Source organism: Tursiops truncatus, chromosome 20 (genome assembly GCF_011762595.2).
Source record: "Tursiops truncatus isolate mTurTru1 chromosome 20, mTurTru1.mat.Y, whole genome shotgun sequence".
In the NCBI taxonomy this organism is placed as follows: Eukaryota; Metazoa; Chordata; class Mammalia; order Artiodactyla; family Delphinidae; genus Tursiops; species Tursiops truncatus.
Genome location: NC_047053.1, coordinates 23,439,991 through 23,456,251, shown reverse-complemented (window position 1 = coordinate 23,456,251; position 16,261 = coordinate 23,439,991).

Here is a 16,261-nt window from a genome sequence, read left to right as displayed (position 1 = left end):
AGAGCTTACTATATATACTTTACAGTTTGTTTCCTGTCAGTTCAAGTTACATGAAGCAACAGGCATTTCTTAAGATGAATCATTAGCAATAGATTTGCAGTTCCTGAGACATGAAGCTTAGTCAAGTTTATGATCTGGAAATAAGGCATCCCATGATATGAAAGCTCACAAATCCCCTCTTGGGCTATACTATATCTTGTCATTGATGTTGAATGTTATTTTCCAAAGTGTGCATATGGCATTTATTTAAAGCAGTAATGAATAATAGATTCAGAGTTCATCTGTGGAGAAAACATCATTTTTTTTCTATGAGCATTTAGTGCATCCTCATACTAAAAGTATTTAAACATGTTATTTTATTAAGATGATCTCTTGCCAAATGAGAATAATTTTAGTTTAGTTTGAATATATCTTATGTCATCATTAATTTATTATGATGGAGGCACTAAAAAATAAGAGATCACAAACCTCTTACTGAGTTGACAGAACTGAGCTAGCTAAAACTATATCTGTAATAAAAGGAGAACATTTTGCAGGGTTTCACAGAGAAAAGCAATTCACAGAGTGTTCTGTGCTATGTGCACTTCCTGTATTCAGGTGCCTTTTTGTTTTCATTATGTGTGACAATGTGTTATGGATGCTTATGAGTGAGCACTTTATGAGATGCAGAATTAAATATGTCTAATAAATATGAATTCTGCTGTCTCAAGGCCCATATAAAAATGATCATTATTTATGTGAGCATCCACACAAGAAAAAAATATTACAGCCTGTTATAGAGATGTTTCATTCTCAGAAGGGCCAAATGCACAAAAGTAAGTATTATTCTACTCTCTCTCCTTTTTTTCCATCTCTGAAGGTATAGAGAAAACCTTTGACTTTGAAATGCATCTGAAAAAAAGAATGGTTTGAATATCTTTTGAACTTCCCTCAAGGAGAGAAATCCTACAATTTTGGAAGAAAAATGAATGTAAACATCTTACTCTAGGAAGCAATAGTTTGGTTAAAAATAGTTGCCTGGTACCATTTATTTTGCAATGGTTTGTCTCCACAGCAAGCTAGAAACCTGACCCTTCCAGAGGAAATGAGCCCTTAAAACTCTCATCAGCTGTGAATCAGGTTACAGGGGCAAAAATATTATTAAATACCAGGAAAGAGCTTTGGTTAACATTAGCATTTCAACACACCAATATTCCCCAATTTGTCTGGGAAAGATCGTTAGGTTCAGTGTAACCAAAAAGCTACCTTCAAATTAGGGAACCATAAAGCAGTTAAGAATTCAGCTTACATTGCAAAATGTTAGCACTTCTAGCATGCTAGAAGTGACATCAAATGCCCAAGTCAATATATTGGCAATTTTAGACCTGTGCAGCTAAATATTTACTGCACAGCCAGCCAAATTACCTTTCTAGATATCTAGGTGCAAACACCCCTTAACTGGAGGATTTAATGAGTCAGTAATCATTGCTCTGATATTGGTAGAGCAATGATGCATGAATGATATATTTTAGGCAAAATCTTGTTTTAAAGCTGAGAGCTAAATTTCTGTTCTAGAGGTTTATTAGAGAATCTGCCAGGTTGAAAATTTGCTAACATGATATGGCTTGGATTTTGTTTCTTTATAGAGCATTGCATTATATTTATATATTTAATTTAGTTTATTTCTTTTAAGATGTGTATGAAATGTAAAGGGAAAAAAATGTATGAAGAGGATGAAGGAAGGAAAACCTCCCACAAGTAATATTTTACTTTTTTCTCACAATAGTTAACATTACTAAAGTTAAACTTTTATTTAGGGTAACCTGTCTTTGTTTATATAAACCAAAGGACCTCTGAGGTATGTTGCACTGATTTTTGGCAGGGCACCGTAATTAGCCTGTGCACTTATACTGAGCAATTACTGTTTCATGCTTTTCTTTTTTTTCCTTCCTTCTGTTCTTTCTTCTTTCTTCATCTATTTATTGGTGAAGCCCTTAATATATAATAGGATCAAGGTGAATCCTGCCCTGATGGTAGCCATAGATTATTACTCATGGACAATTATATCTGTAGACAAGTTGGACAGGTAGGCAAATAAACTATCAACTGAAAGTCAGTATGATGGGTGCCATGTTAAATTTCTGAAGAGAACTCAGTGGGAGTTCATAGGAAGGAATCTAGAAAGAATTCAACATGATGACTCAAAAAATTTATCAAGATGTTGACTTTAAAAAATGCACAACGTGAGAGTTGTAAGTTAAGTTTTATTTGGGGCAAAATTAGGACTGCAGCCTGGATGACAACACCCAGATAGCTCTGAGAAACTGCTCCAAAGAGGGAGGGGGGAAGGTCAGTATATATATGATTTTTGTGAAGGGGGAGTACATTCAATCGAGCACATATTTTTTTTCGGAAGGTTTCTGCTACTCACGAGGAGCAGTCATCACCATTGAAGGATTTTAGTGTTTTTCTAGATATGAGGAGATATAAGAATTGGGCTCATAAAGTCAGCTCCTGAAAATATCTAACTATCTGAAGACCTGTTCTGCCAGTTTTTCCCAGAGCACAGAGTGCCTCATTTCTGCTCTCCTCCTGAACTCCTTTCAGGGGGTGTTGAAAGTCAGCAGCTGCAGCAGCACATGATTTACTCCTTGTAGAGGTAGATGGCAAGTGCCAATGGCAAGTACCAATTTGTAGTTGACCAAGAGAAGGTACATTTAATCATGATTGAATCTTCTAAAAAATATACCTTTAAGAAAGGTTTAACATTTTTCCAGGAAGGGAAACAGTACAGGCAAAGGCACGAAAATGCAAATATATGTAATGAGATGGTAATGAGCCCAAACCCAATAACACCCATGCTATGGACTAAATGTTTGTGTTGCCCCCAAATTCACGTGTTGAAACCCTTCCACCAATGTAATAGTATCATGAGGTCAGGGCTTTGGAAGGTAATTAGGATTAGCTGAGGTCTGAAGAGTGCTAACAGTAACCCTCATGAACAAGATTATTGCCTTTATAAGAATCCCAAGAGAAATCTTGCTTCTCTTTTCTCTCTGCCATTTGAAGATACAACAAAACAGCCACCCGCAACCTGAAAGAAGGTTCTGACCAGAACTGAATTATGCTAGCAGCCTGATCTTGAACCTCTAACCTTCAGAACTATGAGAAATACATTTCTGTTGTTTTAAGCCTCCAAGTCTGTGATATTCTTTTATAGCAACCTGAACAGACTAATATAATCCATGAGTTCTTGATATTTATTAATAGTATTTTGTATATAGTACCTTTTTGCATATTATTTTGCTTCATTTTGTGGATTTTAGCAATTTTGCTTAATAATTATATTGACAGAAAAAGCATATTACCAATTTTAAAAAGAAAAAGAAAGTACGTACTGTAATAGCCAAAATATATATATTTGTCCATGAACTCCTGTTTTCTCCATTGATTCAAAAGCAAATCTTCATTAGTGATGCTCATTGCAGTGTATAGCATAAGGGATATACCTATTCATTCTTCTCTTTGAGATAGGTAAGTTTGACCTTGTATGCTTATTACAGAGTATAGCTTTTTTCTTTGGTCTCTCAACTAAAGTGAGCTACCTATAACAATTTTCAGCATTACTTCTTTATCTCTCATACCCCAATATGTCTAGGTTTATCAGGACAGTTTTCTGCCCTTATGTTCTAAATATATTTTTTAAATTACAAGTGATTATCTATTGGAGGATATAAAATCAAGTAACATGGTGTTATTATTATACAGTAGAAATTCAAAATACTGTTCACTGGCTGCCTCAAATAATGCAATGAGCTATACTTAGGGCAATATGTTCTTCCTTAAAAGAAGTCACATCACAGTGTCTTGAGTGTGTGTGTGTGTGTGTGTGTGTGTGTGTGTGTGAATTCATATATGTTTTTTTTCCTACAAATCAATGTGGATAATATGTTCTTTGAATATTTTCATGTTTATATATTCATTTTAGTCATGAAAGTACTTGACAGATATTCACTAGTATTAGTTTCACTAATGTCAGGCACTGTATTAGGATTAGAAACAAAAAGATGAATAAGCAAAAGTTGTTACCCTGAAGGAGATGCATGGAATTATTGGCAGTTGACCTGATTCCAAGTTGAAATGTTCTGCACATGTCAGGATCTCAAGTAGTCCTGCTTTGTTGAAATAAATTCAGAGCACATTTTTCATAATTTCAGCATGTGTCAGTTTCCAACCCTACTGAAAACAGAAAGCTAAACTCCTTACTCTGGGAAGAAAAAGAGTGATGATGTGGTAGGTAGGGGAATAGCAAAGGGTTAGAGAAAGATTTGTATTGCTTTTTACTAAATCTGGATAAAAATTCAATAGGAATTAAACTCTTCTTGTAAGGACACCGTGGGGAATTATGAAAGACAAGGCTAAGCTATGCCAAGCTTGACAGCTTATTTATTATTTTACAGATTTCTATTCAGAGAAGGACACACCAGAAAGACACTTTCCACTGTTTCTCAACTATTTTGTCTTATTTCTGAGTGTGCAGAGCCCACTGTGTGTATCCTATTGAATTTAAGTTTTATGGTCCTCCAGATTTAGTGGGAGTTTGAAAAAAAAACTAAGTTGTACTTTACAGTTTCAACCAACAAAGAAGGAAAACACTATGAGTTTGAAGTGAGTGGCATACACTATTCAAAATTACCTTTTACTAGAGGTCAATAGTTCTCAACTGATTGTGATTTTATCTCCCAGGGGACAGTTGGCATTGTCTGGAGACATAGTTGTTTGTAACACCTGGGTGATATTGCTGGCATCTAGTGTGTAGAGGCCTGGGATGCTGTTAAACATCTTCCAGCACACAGGCTAGCTGTTTCTCAATAAAGAATTATCCACCCACTCTCAATAATAGTGTCCAGTGAAGAAACGCTGATGTAGGTGAAGCCCATGATAGGCAAGGAAGTGTATCACCTGTTTTTGTTGTTGTTGTTGTTTGTTTGTTTGCTTTGACTCACTTTAAAAACAGAGGTTTTATTTTTACTTTTAAAACAAATTTATTAACTCAGCCTTTTAAAGTGTGGACTATTTATTACAGACTACTCGAAAATCTAGTATAAATGTAGAGTAACTGGAAACACTAAATTACGGTGATAAAAGGTACAGTATTAATAGCAATACTTTTAAAATCAGATAGATCTGAATTTGAGATCCAAATCTGCTGTTCATTGACTTTGTGACCATGGTTCTATTACATTACCATATCTGAGTTCACTTATGTTTTAAATGTCTGCAATAGAACTTACCCCATTTGGGTTTAGTAAAAAATAATTGAAATAGGACTATGATGGAACAACTTGTGGCAGACCAATACTCTCACTAAGAATAACTAGAAAAACTGAATAAAATTGTATCTTTTTGAAGGTATTGGAAAGCTGTTGAAGGAGCCAGCGATGGAGGAGCCAAGATCTCAGAGAGACAGAAATTCACTGAGGAGAGCCCTGAATCCGCATGCTGTTTTTCCTCTTGGAACTTTCACTGAATTGCAGTGGAATAAGACTACAAAGACAGGCAGAAAAAAGAACAGAACTTTTGAACATTTTACTGGATTTGGAATGTAAAAATTGGAATTTGGGACTTTCAAGGCAGACAAGACTTGAAGTGAGATACAGAGAAGTGAGCCAGGCACTTGAGTCTGCCCACTGAAGAATTTGCCATAGGGTATGGTGCAATGTGGGAGGTTAAGATAAAGGCTGAAAGCCTAAACAGAAGTTTTAATAGTTTCTTGCTCCTATAGAAAAAAAAAAAACAAACAAATCTTAGAATAGGTTAAGATGTCTTTATCAGGACATAATTCAGAACCATAAAACCAAAATATGAAAAATGTAACTACTTCTATTTAAAAATTCATATTTGTTAAAATATAACATTTAAAGAATAGAAAGCCATAGGAAAAAATATATGTAAGCAGAAACATTTAAAGAATAGAAAGTCATAATATATATACATATATGTTTATATATATATATATATATATATATATATATATACATATACACATATGTAAGTAGAAACATTGTTAAAAACTCCAATAGGCATATCTCAAAAAAAGGATAAAGTTTTCAACCTTTGACATGAAAAGATAAACAATACTAAAGGTTGATGTTCCATCATTGGTGGATGTGTAAATTGGCACAGCCACTTCTGAAATCTTTTGAGCAGTACTTACTAAAGCTGAACATACATGAATGTTCATAGCAATGCTATTTAAGTTAAAAATCTAGAGTCACTTGAATATTCAACATTAGAAAAGTGGATGAATAGCCTATGTTATATTTATCCAGTGAAATACTAGAAGCAATAAGAATTGAAAATTATGCCTAAACACAAAAGTGTGGATGACTTTCTTAAACATAATGTTGAATGAAAAAATTCAGTCACAATTGTATGTAATATAAATCTATCTATAGTGATAGAAATCAGAAGGATAGTTACTAAAGCAGAGGAGTTAATGACTGGGAGAGAACATCAGTTTTCTTCAAGGGTTTTACTAATGTTCTATTTCTTAATATTGGTGATTGTTAGAGAGTGTACATTTTGTGAAAAATAATGAGCTCTTCACTTACGGTATTTTTTTCTGTATATATGTTGTGCTTCAAAAATTTTTTTTTAAATTAAACAGAATAATTTTTTTAAAAAATTGTCAATGTAATAGCATAGATATTGGGATATTGGGACATACTGAATGCTCAGTAAGTGGTCATTGTTACTGTGATTATTATATTTATTCGAAGTAGTATCAAGTGAAACACATAAGGGATGTACTGCTAAATAAAGGAATAGGTTTTCATAATTCTAAGATTTTAATAAAGATTTTTCTAATTTATTTTTATTTGCAAGACAAAGGCTTTGGTCTTTACTATTTGATTCCAATATATTATTTTCTTCTTTTCAAATTTGCTTTGTGTTGGTCATTTAGGGGCAATTGTTTATGCTTTATGGCTATGGTTATGGACCATAAACGATTTAATCAGAGAGGAGTAGCTGATTAAATAAGAGCACTCTGAGTTTGTTGTGATGAAGCAAATTTGCAAAGTTTCTTTAGGTTTTTAAATGAAAGATTTCATAACAGTTGACTGCTAATGTTGATGAGATATTTTCTACAGAGAAATATCAAAATTACATGATCTCTTCAATTTTTAACAAGAAATGCTCAATATAATCTCATATAACTCAAAAATTATGGGAAGTTCAAACAAAGAGTAGCCTCAAGTGAAAAACACATGTAATTTAAGTATTCCTTTGATTTTTCTATTTGGATAAGATGAAGTCTCTGTATATGTTTGAAATTCTAACAAATAAGGAGAGGTATATGTTTTTAATTTGTTGGGAGATGTACTTTAATAACTTATCTACCAATAAGGCAGCTATTACATGTTCCCAAAACAAATTGCCAGCTAATTTGTTTCTAACTTAATGAAGCTATAAAATTTATAACAGAATCAAATAGCTTACTTTTATGTTTGTTAAAAAAAAATGTAAGTAAAATTTAGTGGAGAATCATCTGGGGAAGACTACAACAGATAATAATTGAACCCTCTATGCTCTGATGATGAATTGCCACATTCTTCTTAACTCTTCTTTTTAAATGAAGCTTAGTTTATTTTTCAAATATTAAAGTTGTGCACATTTTAAGGATATTTGAGAAATAGATAATAACAAAAAATAGGAAAAAATTCACATTTCATTGCCCAATACAAGTATTGTTAATAGTTCAGTGTAATTTCTTACAGTTGATTCTTGATACATTTGTTAAATCAAAATTATATTTCATATACAATTTTCAAACTATGTTTCACTTAATATTATTGTATTAGTATGTTAATTAAAAATTTAATGTATGAATAATATTCCATTATATTTTTACATAATAAAGTAATTCTCTGTTGCTGAAGTTGAGATTCTTTCTAATTTTTGGTGCATTAAATACTATTATGGATAAAACATTTTTCTGTACGGCAAGTATACCTTTATTAAAGATTATCAGAAATAAATCACTGGGTCAAACTCTACTAAAAATTGAATATTTTATTTTTGGTTAATCCATTTAGAGGATTATTTAGAAAACTGATCATGAAAATATGATAGAATGTTGACTTTTGCATTTATTTATGAAAGATTTCAGGTATTGTGTTCAAGGTATTAACTCTGATTCTTTCTACATATACTGTGTACAGCAGTTTGATCACATAATTAAAAAAAAATTATCTTAAACCGTCTTATACCATTTGCTCTTGGAGTCAAGAACCAAAATATTTTGTAGTTATATTTAAGATCCTTATCTATTTTGATATAATATATAGATTAGATAGATAGATAGATAGATAATTGATAGGCAGATGATAAATATAGATAAGCATGAAGGACAGATAGGTGGAATTGCATGCCATTTGGTATTTAGTTCAGTAGATCTATGGAAACCCTGCCTGAACATGCCAGACAAAAGGGTTTTGTAAAGACCAAGTCATGAGGTGGCTCAATGTTTGCACATAAACTGTGAATAATCAATATTACCGCTCTTCAGATGGATATTAAAATTTTTATTAATAAGGACCAGTTTATGATATTTGCAAACAATATTTGTATGTGAAATCTTCTATATATAGACCTTTCTATATAGAAAGGTGAAAGGGGGTGGAGGCACTGGAGAATTTTAAACAGGTAATTGTTTTGGTCAAATATGCATTTAAAAGAAACGAACAACTGTGTGGAGGGAGTGAGGGTAGAGTAAGCCAGTGCTCATCATCAAGGAACTGTTTATTTCCTGACAGTGTATTTAAATTTTAAGAAAATGTTCAAGAAGGAATATAGAGATCCTTAAATGAGCTGGTATATGTGCAGCTGCCACTTACTGCTGAGAGATTACTAACGCAAGAGAAGCTGACTTTTCACAATAACATTTGAGGCATTTATTAAATAAATACCTTGGTTTGAATTCAAGAAAAATTTCTTACTTAAAGTCTGTCATACTCATGCAATGTTCAGTTCTATCCAAAATCTTAGGTGGGATTTGACTATTGAACACACAATGATGTTCCTCAGACAGTACTGGTACTCTTGCTGACCCTGGGGGCAAACTAGGAAGCATGTCACATTGATTGGTATGTTTCCAAGGCATGTCTGCATGTATGCCTGGATGCAAAAAACCTTCAGCATTTTGTACCATCACCCATTAGAGCTTTAGGAGGGAGAGTCACCATCAATTACTCAAACAAATCATCCCCCCATTTTTTAACCTCTTCACGTTCTTCATTAGCAAGAAAGGAATGCAATCTTGCTCACTATTTATTTATAATGAGTGGTTAAGTTAAAAATGGAAGCAATGGCATAATACATGTGTGCCCTTATCTATAAATCTGAACTTGGTTTTAATAAAATCTTGCCTGTTTGTATACTGTTAAGGCTTTCATTCTTTATTTTAATTGATTAAGTATATATATATATATATATATAGCAGCATACTTATTTCAATAGCTTACATTTACTATAATATTTACCACCATCAGACTTGCCACATGTTAAGACTTAGCTTTGTGCATACATATTGCCTTTGCTTGAAATAATGAGTAATCATAATACCCTTCTAAGAAAGGTTTTGAACATCAAAGAAAACCTACTGGTAGAATAATGACATCTTATGTATGTATGTATGTATTTATTTATTTATTTATTTATTTATTTATTTATTTATTTTAGTCCAACAAAGAGCATTTCCTATAATAAAGAGCAGAATGTTCTCGTAATGTGTGTGTGTGTATGTGTACATTCTTCCATAGAGTATATTAAAGTATCAATGAGCAACAGTCAACAACCCAGAATTCCTTCTATCTGCTTATAAGGTTAAATCTCCTATAAAGAGTTTATTCAGTTGGAAAATATTAGATACATCTTAAATGATAAAAGCTTTTATAAAGACAACAAATACCAACTACTTTTGATCAACACTTGCTAAATACATTATCTTTCAAATAATTTGCTAAATTTTTAATTCAGAAATTCTTTGAAATCCTGGATAAAGGACACCTGATTCTTGTCCTTGAAAATATATTTCTACTATAAATTTAAAAACTAGCATAGCTATCAGCCTCATAAAAAATTTTAATGTGTTTGCTATCATAGAGTATGATCTTTGGGGGAATAGTCATAAAGTTACATTTTTGAATCTGCAGTTCTGAGAATCAGAATCTTGTGTTTTTACTAACACTTCTGACACCAAGTGTGTGGGTTTGTTTTTATTTTTTCCCACACCAACCAGTTCTCTGATTTTCCCAATACCCACTGTGTATCTTACAATTCAATTCAGATGCTACCTGGGATTAGCAGAGACCCCACAGTTTAATGATCGATTCCCACAAAACTGCCCCCCTCGTAAGATGCCAATCACAAGCCCCAGGCCTCCCATATTTCTGACTGGCTGGTTATAAATTGGGGGCTCCCATGACCTCCCCTCACACTTGATAATCTTCTATAACCACTCATAGAACTCAGAGTATTACTTTACTTACAGTTATCAATTTATTATAAAGGATAAAAATAAACAGCCAGGTGAAGATGTACATTAGGCAAACTCCAGGAGGGTCCTGGGCACAGGAGCTACTGTCTCTGTGGATTTTTTGTGTACCATCCTCCCAGCATGCTGATGCATCCACCAACTCAAAAGCTCTCCAGACCCATCATTCAGAGATTCTTATGAAGGTTTCACTATGTAGGCAAAAATGATTAAATCGTTAACCATTGGTGATTGAACTTAACTTCCAGCCCCTCTCCTGTTCTTTAGGCTGGGTGTGGGGTTATAAGTTCTAATCATCTAATCATTCCTTAGTCTTTCTGGTGACCAGCCCCCATCCTGAAGACATCTAGGGGCTCTCAGCCACCAGTCATCTCATTAACATACAAGACATTCATCACTCTGGATATTCCAAGTATTTTAGGAAATGTATGCCAGGAAGCAGACAAAGACAGAATAGACACTTCTTATTGTATCACATAAATTTTGCCCTTTGTAAGTTTAACAACATAGAGTTATACTATGAGGCTCTCTGAAAGGCAGTCCTCATGGACTTCTACTTCCATACCTCCATTCTCTTCCAAACCATTTACCTTATAAATAATATACAGAATAATATCCTTTCCATGAATAAAGAAACCTAGATTTTAGTCCTCCATTGCTACCAACTAATTGAATGGTATTGGGAAACTCCCATTAGACAATGAGGTTTCAATCTCCTCATTTGGAGCACACATGGAGAGAACTATATAAATGTTATGATCCCCCAAAGTTCTAAGATTCTATAATGTTATGCTCCATTAGACGAGATAACTCCCAAGAATGTCACAGGGTCCAAATAAACTAGCAGTACTTAAAATAAAATTTGAGTCTGTAATGTTTATTACTGAAATAATATATGTTGTTCCTTTGTTCTGCAATCACAATAAAATAGTAAAGATAATAGGGAAGTTTAATTTTAAGATAAATGGTAGCTTTTTCTTCTGTTCATTGGAATTTAATGCTTGTGTATTAAAGACCATATCATGTTTTAGTCAAGCAATGTCCCTCATAGCAAGTTTAATATGTGAATGTTAAAAAGGAATTAATACCCAAAACAAGGGGACTGATGGAGTCAGGTGGGTTTGACCCAATGTACTGTATGAACGTGAAGGGTGGAGGTAGAGCCAGGGATATAAGTCACAATGTTAAGAGGTCATAAAAATTGTCAACCTAATTCAACAAAAGATCAACATTAAAAAGGTAATGGGATCTTGTCAGGTGAATAGAAGCTAAACAAGGCAATATGCAACAAGTGGAACTGTCCCAAGCTGTCCCTATCCTTTTACTAATAATAATGGAGTTCTTTTTCAGAGACAAGAGAACAAAACCACAATTCATGCAGCTGAAGCATGTGTAGAGGAGAAGATTTTGACCTCAAACAACTCCTGGAACCAAAGTTTCTCCCACAGACAGAACCAGAGGACAGGGGAATAACCAGAACTTGAACATCATAACACTTTCAGAAGCAAAGTGTGTCCAGGAAGATCTGGTGCTGAAGCCCCTTCATCACACCTTATCATAAATGGCTAAGCGCCAAAGTCCTCCAGTGGAAAACTGCCTTGCCAGCTCTTCCAAATATTTCCTCTTCTAACTCATAAAAGTTTGACCAAACCCCAGATTGTAGAGACAGATTTGAGACATGCCTCCTTGTACGTTGACCATGCAATAAAGCTTTTTATTTTCTCAAAAGTCTGTGCCACAGTTCTGGCTTCTATGCATGTCAGGCAGTGAGCTCTTTGCTTAGTAAAAATTTCTGCTAACAATTAAGGGACCAATGTCCTGTGACCACCTGCCTGAGACTCTGTAGCTCCCTGTGGGCTGCAGGCTCTTGTCGCCGACCTTAAGTGCCTCCAGACTACTTTGTTTACTCTTATGCCTTTGCAAAAATACTTCAGCTTCATAGAAAGGATTTTTTGACAAGTACAGGTTTCTGATAACTTTCATATCATACCACTGAACTGACTAATATAGTAAAAACTTGTAGTGGAAATTCGGATGGCTTCATGAAACTGTTAACAGAAAAGTAAGATCAAGGATTAGTTACATGGGACTGAGTGAACTGATGAATATAGTTATAATTTTCATGGGTTTTTTGACTGAAATATTACTGACTTTTAATCTGTATTTTTTTAGATATAAGAACACCTTTTTCCCTTAAGCTAATTATGACTTACAATCACTTGGTAAATTATATTTTTGTAAGTAGAATTGAAACATTTATCCTTTCTCTCTACTTGATCCCTCCAGATTTTGGAAACTATTAGCGAGTATTCTAATCTTTATGGCAATATATTTATTTGCATAAATTCAGTAAGAATCTCTTCTCCTTAGAACATAATTGGAAACATTGGTTATGCTGCCATAGCCTTTACTGAAATATCATACTTGAGAATATACATAGAATGAGATATAACCATACAATTTTAAAGTACTGAGGTAAACTTTATACAATCATGAAGCCACTTGGAAAAACAACCTGGTACCCTGCTTGTAGGATTCTCAGCAGCCTTATCAGGTGAATAAAAGTGGTCACTTCCTGACAGATGCAAGAATCTCAGGATATTTTAGGGACTTTGAGAAGAGAGGAATTTACCCAGATCTATAGATATTGCAGGCGTAATCTTTTTTTTTTTTAACATCTTTATTGGAGTATAATTGATTTACAGTGGTTTGTTAGTTTCTGATTTATAACAAAGTGAATCAGTTATATATATACATATGTTTCCATATCTCTTCCCTCTTGCATCTCCCTCCCTCCCACCCTCCTAATCCCACCCCTCTAGGTGGTCACAAAGCACCGAGTTGATCTCCCTGTGCTATGAGGCTGCTTCCCACTAGCTATCTATTTTACATTTGGTAGTGTATATATGTCCATGCCACTCTCTCACTTAGTCACAGCTTACCCTTCCCCCTCCCCATATCCTCAAGTCCATTCTCTAGTAGGTCTGTCATTATTCCCGTCTTACTCCTAGGTTCTTCATGACATTTTTATTTTTTTCTTTTCTTAGATTCCATATATAGGTGTTAGCATACAGTATTTGTTTTTCTCTTTCTGACTTACTTCACTTTGTTTGACAGACTCTAGGTCCATCCACCTCACTAAAAATAACTCAATTTTGTTTCTTTTTATGACTAATATTCCATTGTATACATGTGCCACATCTTCTTTATCCATTCACCTGTTGATGGACACTTAAGTTGTGTCCATGTCCTGGCTATTTTAAAAAGAGCTGCAATGAACATTTTGGCACAAGAATCTTTTTGAATTATGGTTTTATCAGGGTATATGCCCAATAGTGGGATTGCAGGGTCTTATGGTAATTCTATTTTTAGTTTTTTAAGGAACGTCCATAATGTTCTCCATAGTGGCTGTATCAATTTACATTCCTCCCAACAGTGCAGGAGGGTTCCCTTTTCTCCACACCCTCTCCAACATTTATTGTTTCTAGATTTTTTGATGATGGCCATTCTGACCGGTGTGAGATGATATCTAATTGTAGTTTTGATTTGCATTTCTCTAATGATTAATGATGTTGAGCATTCTTTCATGTGTTTGTTGGCAATTTGTATATCTTCTTTGGAGAAATGTCTATTTAGGTCTTCTGCACATTGACAGATTGGGTTGTTGTTGTTTTGTAATTGGGTTGCATGAGATGCTTGTAAATTTTGGAGATTAATCCTTCATCAGTTGCTTCATTTGCAAATATTTTCACCCATTCCAAGGGTTGTCTTTTGGTCTTGTTTATGGTTTCCTTCGCTGTGCAGAAGCTTTTAAGTTTCATTAGGTCCCATTTGTTTATTTTTGATTTTATTTCCATTTCTCTAGGAGGTGGGTCAAAAAGGATCTTGCTGTGATTTATGTCATAGAGTGTTCTGCCTATGTTTTCCTCTAAAAGGTAGATAGTTTCTGGTCTTACATTTAGGTCTTTAATCCATTTAGAGCTTATTTTTGTGTATGGTTTTAGGGAGTGTTCTAATCTCATACTTTTACTTGTACCTGTCCAATTTTCCCAGCACCACTTATTGAAGAGGATGTCTTTTCTCCACTGTATATTCTTGCCTCCTTTATCAAAGATAAGGTGACGATATGTGCATGGGTTTATCTCTGGGCTTTCTATCCTGTTCCATCGATCTATATTTCTGTTTTTGTTCCAGAACCATACTGTCTTGATTATTGTACCTTTGTAGTATTGTCTGAAGTCAGGGAGCCTGATTCCTCCAGCTCCATTTTTTGTTCTCAAGATTGCTTTGGTTATTTGGGGTCTTTTGTGTTTCCATACAAATTGTAATTTTTTTTTGTTCTATTTCTGTGAAAAATGACAGTGGTAGTTTGATAGGGATTGCATTGAATTTGTAGATTGCTTTGGATAGTAGAGTCATTATCACAATGTTGATACTTCCAATCCAAGAACATGGTATATTGCTCCATCTATTTGTATCATCTTTAATTTCTTTCATCAGTGTCTTATAATTTTCTGCATACAGGTCTTTTGCCTCCTTAGGCAGGTTTATTAATAGATATTTTATTCTTTTTGTTGCAATGGTAAATGGGAGTGTTTTCTTAATTTCGTTTTCAGATTTTTCATCATTAGTGTATAGGAATGCCAGAGATTTCTGTGCATTAATTTTCTATCCTGCTACTTTACCAAATTCATTGATTAGCTCTAGTAGTTTTCTGGTAGCATCTTTAGTATTCTCTACGTAGAGTACCATGTCATCTGCAAACAGTGACAGCTTTACTTCTTCTTTTCCGATTTGGATTCCTTTCATTTCTTTTTCTTCTCTGATTGCTGGGGCTAAAACTTCCAAAATTATGTTGAATAAGAGTGGTGAGAGTGGACAACCTTGTCTTGTTCCTGATCTTAGTGGAAATGGTTTCAGTTTTTCACCATTGAAAGTGATGTTGGCTGTGGGTTCTGTCATATATGGTGTTTATTAAGTTGATGAAAGTTCCCTCTATGCCTACTTTCTGCAGTGTTTTTATCATAAATGGGTGTTGAATTTTGTCGAAAGCTTTCTCTGCATCTATTGAGATAATCATATAGTTTTTCTTCTTCAATTTGTTAATATGGTGTATCACGTTGATTGATTTGTGTATATTGAAGAATCCTTGCATTTCTGGAATAAACTCCACTTGATCATAGTGTATGATCCTTTTAATGTGCTGTTGGATTCTGTTTGCTAGTATTTTGTTGAGGATTTTTGCATCTATATCCATCAGTGATATTGGCCTGTAGTTTTCTTTTTTTGTGACATCCTTGTCTGGTTTTGGTATCAGGATGATGGTGGCCTCGTAGAATGAGTTTGGGAGTGTTCTTCCCTCTGCTATATTTTGGAAGAGTTTGAGAAGGATAGGTGTTAGCTCTTCTCTAAATGTTTGATAGAATTCGCCTGTGAAGCCATCTGGTCCTGGGCTTTTGTTTGTTGGAAAATTTTAAATCACAGTTTCAATTTCAGTGCCTGTGATTGGTCTGTTCATATTTTCTATTTCTTCCTTGGTCAGTCTCAGCAGTTGTGCATTTCTAAGTATTTGCCCATTTCTTCCAGGTTGTCAATTTTATTGGCATAGAGTTGCTTGTAGTAATCTCTCATTATCGTTTGTATTTCTGCAGTGTCAGTTGTTACTTCTCCTTTTTCATTTCTAATTCTATTGATTTAAGTCTTCTCCCTGTTTTAATTGATGAT